At 46.4% G+C, this 10,963-nt stretch overlaps 1 non-coding gene across 1 annotated transcript; it reads left to right on the top strand.

Annotated features, from left to right (window-relative positions):
* The first annotated feature begins 4,517 nt into the window (after positions 1–4,517).
* On the top strand, positions 4,518–4,713 carry LOC112543821 (U2 spliceosomal RNA). The gene has a single exon (XR_003087068.1). It is a non-coding gene; the product is annotated as a U2 spliceosomal RNA (small nuclear RNA).
* Positions 4,714–10,963: the final 6,250 nt, after the last annotated feature.

Here is a 10,963-nt window from a genome sequence, read left to right as displayed (position 1 = left end):
TGTTCAGTTCCTATAACATTCAGGGCATATTTAGAAGTATGGAGCATAAAAGAAAAAAATTTGGAAGATATTGGGCCTAAAACAGACTGGTTAGAAGTAAGCGTAACCAAAGTCAGTGCCATTGTATCCGCTTATAGCAGAGGCGAATTGGGCTCACAGATACAAAACAAATGATTACATATGGCTAGCAGTTGCACTTTCTACTGTATTACTTAGGAGCGTGGAGAAAGAGAGAAAATGACATTTTATTGTCTTCTAGAGATGAATGATTGTTGCTATAATACAATTATTATATTAGATGTCAAATATTAAAATGAATATATTATAATGCTATATTTTAAGTCTGTTTTCTTCCTTCTAGGAATACCTACACTACTCTACTTACATACATACCTACAATAGTCTACTTTTTGTAGGCTCTTATACTGCCCTCATCAATCTGAGCACCTTCCCATAGTGCATTAAGCAGTGCAGACTAACATCTCTGTGTGTGGATCAGTCTTTCTTGTCTTCTACTGAAGGGAAAACATTTTGCCATATATGCTTCGATAATAAATGAACAATAAACATGAGATACAAACTTCCCATGAAGATAGTTACATTTAGCTTGTGACATTGCTTTTTTATTTTAAAATATGTGTTATTTGGTATGTACCGTAAATTAGCATATATAATCCGCGGGCAGGAGCGGCATGAGGCCGGCTGCGGCAGCTGGCGCCCCAGGCAGGCGGTGCAATTGGCACCCCTCCCCCCACATGGCCGTCAATGGCCATGACTTCATCATCAGGCGTCCAGGCCAGCGGCACTCTAGGCAACTGCTTAGTTCGCCTAGGCTCATGGGCCACCTCTGCCCGCGGGTTATAGACGTTTTTACAAACCCTGCCCCCCCCCCCCCCGTCCCACGGGGTATACATGTCTGAGGGGTATATAAGTTTATTTTTATCTATTAGAATTGGATCGGGTCAGCTCCGCTGCGCTGCAGGGAGGTACGAGCTTCCAGCACACCTGCTCTGTGCTCTCCGTTGCCCCGCCCAGAGGTGGGTGGGTTGCACCTGGCTGTGGCTGCATAGGGCCTGAGCGCGAGTGCAGCTCCCCTCCTGTAGGCCAGCCAGCTTGCCTGCACTGCACTCTCCGTTCCCCTCTGGTATGTACAATTACCGTGAATTAGCCTATAGAACCCGCAGGTTATACATGTCCACGGGTAATCTAAGGTTTTTTTTACACAGCAAAGAAAAACCGCAGGTTATATATGAGTGCGGGTTACACTAGAGTGCGGGTTATATACACTAAAACATGGTATTTGCATTGTGCCTACACGCACCAGTCAGATTATGGTCCCCTTGAGCTATGTCCTGTATAAACACACATCAATAGTCAGTCCCCACAAAAAAAAAAGCAAGCAAAGTACCAGATTCTGCCATGAGCACTACTTGTATGCATCTCCATGGAGCTCATTGCAGGATCAGGGTCTCACCTGAGAAAGAGGCATACAATATTTTTACTGAAATATTATATATTGAGGATGAAGTGTTATTGACTGTTGAGTTAAGGTTCTTTCTCGTTGTTCCTTGTATTTTTAATGTTTGCCTTTTTTATTAACAGAGTTCAGCATACCTAGGTCTGTGCTAACATTTTGTGATAGAATATATATGAATATATAAAGCCTGTTTCAATTATCACTTATGGATCTCTATTATTGACTTTATGTAGGAGAAATTATAATCATGACATCACAAACCTATAAGTATATAAGAGGATGTAATAAAGTAGAGTTGACCTTGGAGTCACCTAAATCTATACAGCAGATTCTCTATCTCTAAAGGCATATCCCTTCCTCCAACATCTATCCTGAATCCACTACACGGGAAATTATGATAAAAATGAGTTTTAGATCTTCTGACACAAATAGAGCTTTCTGGCTGCTTGTCACTGGTGCCAGACCCATGTAAATAATTCCCAATAAATACAAGACTACGACCTTCCCCCCTCCCTTATTATAATTTCCATTTCACCAGATAAATAATACGTTAGGCCAAAAATTATTCCTTTGTACTTCTCTGTTTGGGGATTATTTCTTTTTTCAAGTGGTAGAAGGTATGTTGACTGCAAGAGCCTGAAATGGAAAATAATTCCTCAGAAATGATCTGAGAGCAAACCTTACACTTACGTATGGTGATTGTGACACAAACCAAGATAAGGAAATAATTCATTTCTAGCAGATATCCCTTAAATCGTGCCATGATTACATATAAGAGTGCAAGTGAGAGTAAAAGACTTGTGGCACAATTCTTTGCTGACTTACACCTTTGGAAAAGCTGTGGAAATTAGTCAGGATGCCATGCTGCTGATCAGCACAAAATCTTATTCCTAATGACAGTTTTAACTTTCAATTTCCATATTGGTGACACCTCATTAACATTATTTAGATTCATTTTTTCCAACAGGGAATATCCTTGGCTAGCTATGCATGGAAGTAATGTCTATGGGCACGTATACACTACATGTATACGTACATACATTAGTTCGAACTAACTTTGATAGGCACTACACTAACGCTCCGTTAGTTCGAATTTAATTAGAACTAACGGAGCGCTTAGTTCGAACTAGGAAAACCTCATTTTACGAGGATTAAGCCTAGTTCGAACTAGCTAGTTCGAATTAAGGGGTGCTAGCCCTCCCCAGGTTTCCCTGGTGGCCACTCTGGCCAACAGCAGGGAAACTCTTCTGACCCCCTCCCGGCCCCGGACCCATTAAAGGGGCACGAGCTGGCTAAGGTGCCTGTGCCAGGTGCAAGCCTGCCAGCACCCAGCCAGCAGACCCTGCACCTGGCACGGATTGAGCCAGCCACACGATGCCCCCCAGCCCTCCCCCTCTTCTCGGGACCAGGCTGGCAGCTCCCGGGAGCTTGCCCGGGACCGCAAGAGGCAGGCACCCGCCTGGGCTAGTGCAGACATCGTGGACCTCGTCCACGATCTCCGCACTAGGCACAGGAAAGTGGCCAGCTAGGGCAGGAGAGCTGCCAGCCTGGCCACCCAGGAGCAGGTGTGCAAGAGAATCAAGGGGGTCCAGTGAGACCCCCGACCCTGAGCCCTGAGCTTACAATGGCCGTCCTGGGTCAGACCAAAGGTCCATCTAGCCCAGTAGCCTGTCTGCCGACAGCGGCCAACCCTAGCAACCCTGGAGGGGATGGACTGAAGACAGTGACCAAGCCATTTGTCTCGTGCCATCCCTCTCCAGCCTTCCACAAACCTTGGGCAGGGACACCACTCCTACCCCCTGGCTAATACCACTCCATGGACCCAGCCTCCATGACTTGATCTCACTTCCCTTTAAACTCTGTTCTAGTTGTAGCCTTCACAGCCTCCTGCAGCAAGGAGTTCCACAGGTTGACTATTTGCTTTGTGAAGAACAACTTTCTGTTACTAGTTTGAAGCCTGATACCCATTCCTTTCCTTTGGTGTCCTCTAATCCTTCTTTATGGGAACTAATGAAGAACTTTTCTGTATGCACCCTCTCCACCCAACTCATGCTTTTAGAGACCTCTATCCTGTCCCCCCTCCGTCTCCTCTTTTCTAAGCTGAAAAGTCCCAGTCTGTTTAGCCTCTCTTCATATGGGACCTGTTCCCAACCCCTGATCATTTTAGTTGCCTTCCCCTCTCCCAGCCTCTCTCTTCCCCTCTCCCACCTCCTTTTCCCAGTCTCCCCCAGTTTTATTCAATAAAGACAGATTCCGTTTTGGAAGACACGTTATCTTTATTTTGTACATCAAGAAGAGGGGCTAGGGAAGGGTAAGTGGAAGGAGGTGAGGGAGGAATGGGGCACGAGCCCCCGATGGGGAGGACTGGGCTGGCTCTGCGGGCTTCTGGGGGTGGAAGCTCTCCTGCAGCCCCCCAATTGCCCCCTCTCCCCAGATGGCAGCCTGCGGCAAGTGCAGCCGGGCTGATGGCCGAGAGCTGTGATGTGCCCAGTGTGGGTACTCTGGGCAATCCAAGCCAGGACTGCTTTGCCAGCGGGGAACCCCTGAGAACTGTCTGTCCGGGGTGGGGGTCGGGACTCTTTAAGCACAGCCCTCGGCTAGCCTGAGACAGCATCTCCACGCTCTAAGTCCTCCTCTGATGCCCTGCCAGCACTGCTTTCGGCCATCCTTAAGCCCGGTTCAGGGTCCACTTAATGTGGACATGCTAGTTTGAATTAGCAAAACGCTAATTCGAACTAGTTTTTTAGTCTGGATCCGTTAGTTCGAATTAGTTTAGTTCGAATTAGCTTAGTTCGAATTAACTAATTCGAACTAAGTTAGTTCGAATTAACGTTGTAGTGTAGACATACCCCCCGAGAGCTGTTGCAAGAGATCATCGTCTTTCATGTAAGTAGATCATTAACATCAAGTAAATGGGAAAAATAGTTTTGGGGCTAAGGCACCAGTAGCCTTGAGCAAGTCACTTAATCTGTACTTCTGATCCCCATTAAGGATGTTAAATATTAGTTAATTGACTAGTTGAGTAGTCGATGGAATGTTCATCCCTTCTCAGCCTCTTGAAGGCCAAGTTCAAGTGTAGTGTATGTTCTTATCAGTTTAACCACTGGTAGGTTCTCTATGTGAGAACTGAGTGTAAAATGGATTTTTTTGCGACAGGGGCTGGGAAAGGGAGCTTGCTCCCTCCACTCTGCACATTGGCCTGGTATCGCAGTACCTCCAGGGGCAGTGCAAAAAATTTGGGGGGAAGTGAAGGAGGGAGATCTAGGTTGGATATCAGGAAAAACTATTTCACTAGGAGGGTGGTGATGCACTGGAGTGGTTTACCTAGGGAGGTGGTGGAATCTCCATCTCTAAAGTTTTTTAAATCTTGGCTTAAAATCTTGGGTTGATTTAGTTGGGATTGGTCCTGCTTTCAAAGGATAAGGTAGATTAATCTTGATGATGAAGAACAGCCATTATTTTGGTTAGTTTTATTAAAAAAGGAGGAATGCAGAACTCCATGTGCAGCCCGGGGCCAGAGGGAAGTCCCGCTGATTCTGGGCTGCACAGTGGGGACTCTTGTGCATTTCAAAGCCACAGCTCAGCATGGAGCCCAGGGTCAGTAGGGGACCCAGATTTGAAATGCTGCGCGGAGCCAGTATCAGCTGGGGACTCCCCAACTGACCCTGGGTTCCGCAGAAATGCTGCAGAGCCCAGGATCAGCTGGAGAGTCCTCTGCTGAGCTCAGGCTCCACAGTGCCACTTTGAAATGATGCCTCGGAGCTTCAAAGGAGCAGCACCACACAGCTGAGCTGCCGCGTATCAGTTGTGTGGTGCTGCCCTTTGAACGCCGCCTTTGCAGCGGGATTGACTAGCTGACTGACTATCCAATAAGCTTTTGCTTATCGGATAGTTCCCCAGTCGACTAGTTCTTAACATCCTTAATCCCCATAAAAAAGAGATAGTAGTATTTCCTTTTTCCTATCTTTTGTCTGTCTTGCCTATTTTGATATTAAGATCATTTGAGTAGGGGCTGTGTCTTACCATGTATTTGTGCAATGCTTAGTACAATGGGGCATTCCAGGACATTCCAGGATTTGCCGGTGAGCTGGTGAGGTTCAGGATCAACCCCACCAGCCGGACAGAACACTGCGAGAGCCTATCCTTAGGGCTCTGGGCTGGGACCCATGAGAGAGGGTGGGCCCAGGCCCCCCTGCCCTGCATCCCCTGGCTGAGGAAAGGAGGAGAATTGTTGTTTGGAACTCTTCCCGCATGCAGGACAAGGGGGCGTGGTGGGCATTGGACCTGTGTGCGCAGCCCGCGCCGCTGAACTAAGAAGCAGACTCGGGGGGTGAATGGGCACATTTCTACAATAACAAACAAAGGTAAATAAATACACATTAAGGCTCTTTTTTTTTTCAAAACATGATTTTTTCAATTATAATTTCCTCACTTCTCTGATTCATCACGTGAAACAAAACAAAGAGTATTCTGATATATATTCATTTTGTGTCATACTTATCAAAAATCATAATCATATTTTTGGAAGAAAGTGGAATGTTTATTACATTGCCGACTCTTTTGATGCTCCTGGAGGTATAAATGTTTTTTTAAGTTTGTAGATTACTGACACTGTAAATTTTAACTGTTCCTTCTGTGCCTTTGTAGTCTGAGTCAGTTTGACTATTGAAAATGAACTTATGGGGCACATTTTGAGGAAGGTACACTGGGATGTGCATTGTGGTTCCCATTAATGTTAATAGGCATTACACAAGTAAACCTCCTTGCATTACATTTATATTTACTTCTAAGGCAGGGAGGGATGAGTTGTAAGCACTACAGTGTACCTTTTAAAAATCAGTGGCAGTGTATATGGCTGATTTTACAAGTCATGGATTGATGCGCTCCCAGTTGGATATCAGAAAGCATGACCAAGTCACATAGCATATACTAAAAGCCCTTATGACGTGTTTGTAGGAAAACCTTACTGAATAAAGAACAGTCTATTTTGATAAAGTTAACACTTTAGGTACATCTACACAGCAATATTATTTTGAAATAACTAGCATTATTTCAAAATAACGTAGTCTGCGTCTACACAGCAGGCAGTTATTTTGAAATACTGACAAAATACTGTCAAGCTGGAGGACTTCTTACTCCAACTCCTGTAACCTTCATTGTACGAGGAGTAAGGGAGGTTGGAGGAAGAGTGCTCTATTTCAAAATAAGTAATATGCAGTGTAACGGACCGGGCCGTCTCTGGGCACAACTGAGGGCGTCCGCTCAGGGCGAATTGCTCAACTTCGGGGCTCCTTACAGTCCCCAGACTGGTGACCTCTCCAAACAGGCCACAAACCAGTCCCACAGAGAGCTTCAGCTGCCTGCCTGAAGCCTCACGAGCAAAACCCCTCCGACACCCCAGCAATATCCGTGCCCCAGATGGCCCCGGGCCTATACACAGGTGGGGGGGGGGTCCTAGCACCCAATCCCACCTACCCCGAACAAGTTCTGTCCGGTTCCAAGAAACCAGCCACAGATCCCTGGTCAATTTACCCTCTGGATCTTACCCACAAATCACGCTGGGCCAATCTTTTAGAATCTATATCTAAAGGTTTATTATCACAAGAAAGAAAAGCCTGAGAGTAAGGTTGTTAAAGAATAGTACGTTACATGCACTGAATCTCCCAGTCTTCAATGCAGCTCTAGCAGAGATGTTACAGCTGCTGGTTTAAAAGTTCTTGTTGCACATCCTAGCATCAGGATGGGTTCACAGGTCTTCCGGGCTCTTCGATCCCTGCAATGCTGCCTCTGGGATGAAGTGCTGAGCTGAGAACCAAAATGGCATCGACCACATGGCCTCTTTCTACCTCCTTCCTGGCCTCTTCTAGTATGTAGCAAGTCACCTGGTCAGAAGCCAATCTCTGTGTTCCCTGCTGGCTGCTCTCAGGTGTCAGCCCCCATTCTTTAGGTGTGTCCTTGGCCCATTGAGAGCCATTGTCCCACAGGGCCTCGGTAATTAGCATGTCCACGGGCCCGGCCCTGCCCAATGCTTAACCACATGCAGGGAAATCTTCAGTGTCCATACAAGTACATGCTAATAATTCCACACACAGACATTATACAAACACATGAACAGCTTACATAGGATTATCAGATAATAAGCTTCTATTCAATACCTCACATGGCCCCCTTGTATACCATTTTTGGGGCCAACACCTCCACCTATGGGTGCATCAGTGATCTGGCTGCTCCCCTCAAGATCTAGCAACGTGACATGCAGATGCTCCCAATTTTGAAATAGGCTATTTTGAAATAAGCTATGCAATTGATGTAGCTCAACATGTGTATCTTATTTCCAATTAAACCCTGCTGTGTAGCTGCACCTTCAGGGACTAAGGGGTTTCCTCTAACCTAATAGTAGCAGAGTGGCTTAACCCTAACCCTAACCCTATCATATTTCATGTTTTTCAATAAAAGATGAGAGACAAATAAATATGGATAAAAACAAATGTTCCCTGGATTCAGGTCTTTCCTGCCAAATGACTTTACTGATGAGTTTTTTTCTTTACTCATCTCTCTCCTTTTTCTACCCCCACAATGAAGATTACAAAGGAACAGCTGCTCTAACTCTCACAAGATATAGTACCAAGGGGAGCCATAGAATATCAATTTATCCCAAATCTGTATAAATAGTTTAGGAATGGTTTGTGTGTGATGGAATGGAATGCTAAAGTATGTGGTTCTATCTTCCTCTGACAAGCAGTATGTTCTGTAGTGCAAGGTTTCAACCAAGGATGTAGAACCCTACTATACTCCATGTTCCATGTCCCTCCTTGGATGTGCAGAAATAGGAAGGGGAAAGGGTTTGGATGGAATCCTGTATTCTAGCTAGTGAAGGAATCAATCAATTAGAGGGTTCATGATTTTTTTTTGAGAGGGAAAAGGGAGGGGCAGAAGAAGGGACAACAAACACAATAGTACGAGCTTCCACTCTCCTGTGATCTCTTCTATGCAAAGTGATCAGAGGGCCCAGCACAATGGAGCACAGTCTTGATTGGTTGCTGGGTACCAAATGCAACAATACTATTAAAATGAGGCTGCCAGCAGTATGGATGTGCTTACCTGTGTTTCCCCTAATCTAAGAACATAAGAATGGCCATAATGAATCAGACTAATGGTCCATCTGACTCAGCATCTTGTTTTTCAGCATAAGCCAGTGCCAGATGCTTCAGAGGGAATGAACAGAACATGATGATTATCAAGTGATCAGTATCTTGTCATCTAGTCCCAACTTCTGGTAATCAGAGTTTTAGGGACACCCAGAGCATGGAGTTGCATCCATGACCATTTTGGCTAATAGCAATTGATGAACCTATCCTCCATGAATGTATCTAGCTCTTCTTTAATCCAGTTATCCCTTTGGCATTCACAACAACCCCTAGTCTTCAGTCGAGCTCTCCATGCTGCTCCTGTCTTTGGCTGGTGCTTTTAGTACCTAAGTTTTCTCCATTTCCTCCTTTCATGTAAATTTCCCTTTCTACCAAAATCTTGTCACACTGCACTTCCTTCTCCCCCAAATCACCTTACTCTCCTTCATCTCAAGACATTCTCCTGCCTCCTTTTCTCCTCAAACATCTCCTCTTCTTCCTCTGTACTCACTATCTATTCCTCTGCCTCACATCTCCTCACCCTCCCCAGTCTTTTCTTCCTGACCCAAAGTCCCATTACTTTTTTGTGCCTAATCTTTATTCTCTTTTGTGTTTTCCCCAACTCCTCTTAAGCTATCCTCTCTCTTTCCAAATCTCCTTCTCCCAGTCCCTTTTTTCTCCCTATCAACATTCCTAGCCCTTCCCTCCAACACAGCTGTTCTACTCTGTTGTCATCTCACCTAGTTCTTCACAAACAACTCTCAAGCATGTTACAGTCTCTTCCATTTTCTAAGCTCCCATCCCTTCCATATTTCCAGTCTTTCCACCTCCAGCAAGCCCTCCCCATTCTCCTGTCTTTCACCATTCTTTCCTCTTGTTCTCCCCAAATCCTTTGTATTGCCCCCCAGACCGTCCTCTTTTGGCCCCATATTTTTCCCATCTTCTTCCTATAAATCACCCTCTTCTCCCAATCCCCAGCTTCTTCCCACCTCTAAGCCATCTCTCCCTACTTTCCAGTCCCTGACTCTCCTTTCCCTCAATTTCCTCCCACACACGCCTCTTTTTGACCAGGTCCATTTCCATATCATCTCATTCTTTCCTCCTTGGTATCTCCATTCTCCCTCCCTTTTCTGAAAGCAACCCAGGCTGATGCTACAACCAACGGGTTATGATGCTCAGCTTCTATGCTACTCTCCCCCATTCCAGCAGTGTGCCTTGGCTATCCTGCAGCATGTCTCATTCTCTGAAAGCAGTCCAGTTATCTCACCCCCAAATCTAAGTTCCCTCTAAGCTGCATGGCCAGGTGGCCAACACAGCTGCCTACCAAGCCCCATGCATGGGATCAGGCTGGGTGTGCAGAGCGCCACCTCTGTCCACCTATCTCCATACAGAGCTGGGGCAATTCTGTTCTAGGTCAACATGGAGGGGGCACCTCTCCTCAGCCACAACTGCTCCAGGCTGAGGGTGGGGTGTCCCCCCCCCTCACTGCAGTTGTTCTGGGCTGGGCTGGTTTGGAGGGCATATCTCCTCCTTCACAAACATGGCAGCTCCATGCTTGGACCTGGAGCACTGCTGCCCCCTAGCTATAGCAAGTCCTAGGAATGACAGAGGTCTGAGGGTAGTCCTTTCTTCGCAGGAAAGCCTGCATTTTGAACCTCTTGTTTGCAGTTCCATCCCAGATCTTGCATCCCAGCCTGAGCCCTGGCACTACAACCCTCTGTCCCAGCTCTGAACTCCTTATCTATGCCTTCACCCCAGAGCCCACATCCCAGCCTGAGTCCTCACACTACTCCACTGCAACCTTCTGTCCCAGGCCTGAGCCCCCTCCCTTACTCAGAACCCCTTTTCCTCACACCTGCCACATGAATTTTGTTAGATGCACCCATATGAAGGTGATGTATTGCGCATCATCTCTGTGTCACACATCACCTCCATATGGGTGCACATAACAAATTTCATTCCACTCAGAGGTGGGAAAAGTTAGAGGGAACACTCTCATTTCCATACCCATCTCTAGTTACTTACTTCTCCGGGATCCCCTGCCTCTCTTATACTGCAGTAGCCTCAAGGTCGCCCTGAATTCTTCATCCAGGATGGTGCGTTCCTCCTCTGTGCCATGAAATCCCACTTTTCCCCTCAGTCCCCCTTTGGTCCCCATTCCTTTCTCTTACCCCTGCCTGACAGAGCTCCTTGTCTCCACTCCTCTCGTCCTTGTTTCTGCAGCTCCCTTTCCACAAGGTCCCCAAGGCTCTGCCTCCCCCATTCTTCCCCCGTAGGTGAGTGGGGTAGTAAGGGAGGGGCTGGAAATGCTTCGACAGTCTGCCGGCGGGGTGGGGGTAAAGCAGGGTCTCCCGCTCTC

Source organism: Pelodiscus sinensis, chromosome 10 (genome assembly GCF_052426305.1).
Source record: "Pelodiscus sinensis isolate ZL-2025 chromosome 10, ASM5242630v1, whole genome shotgun sequence".
Taxonomy (NCBI): domain Eukaryota; kingdom Metazoa; phylum Chordata; order Testudines; family Trionychidae; genus Pelodiscus; species Pelodiscus sinensis.
Note: the sequence above shows the minus strand (reverse complement) of the source record. Positions and strands in the feature narration are given on the sequence as shown.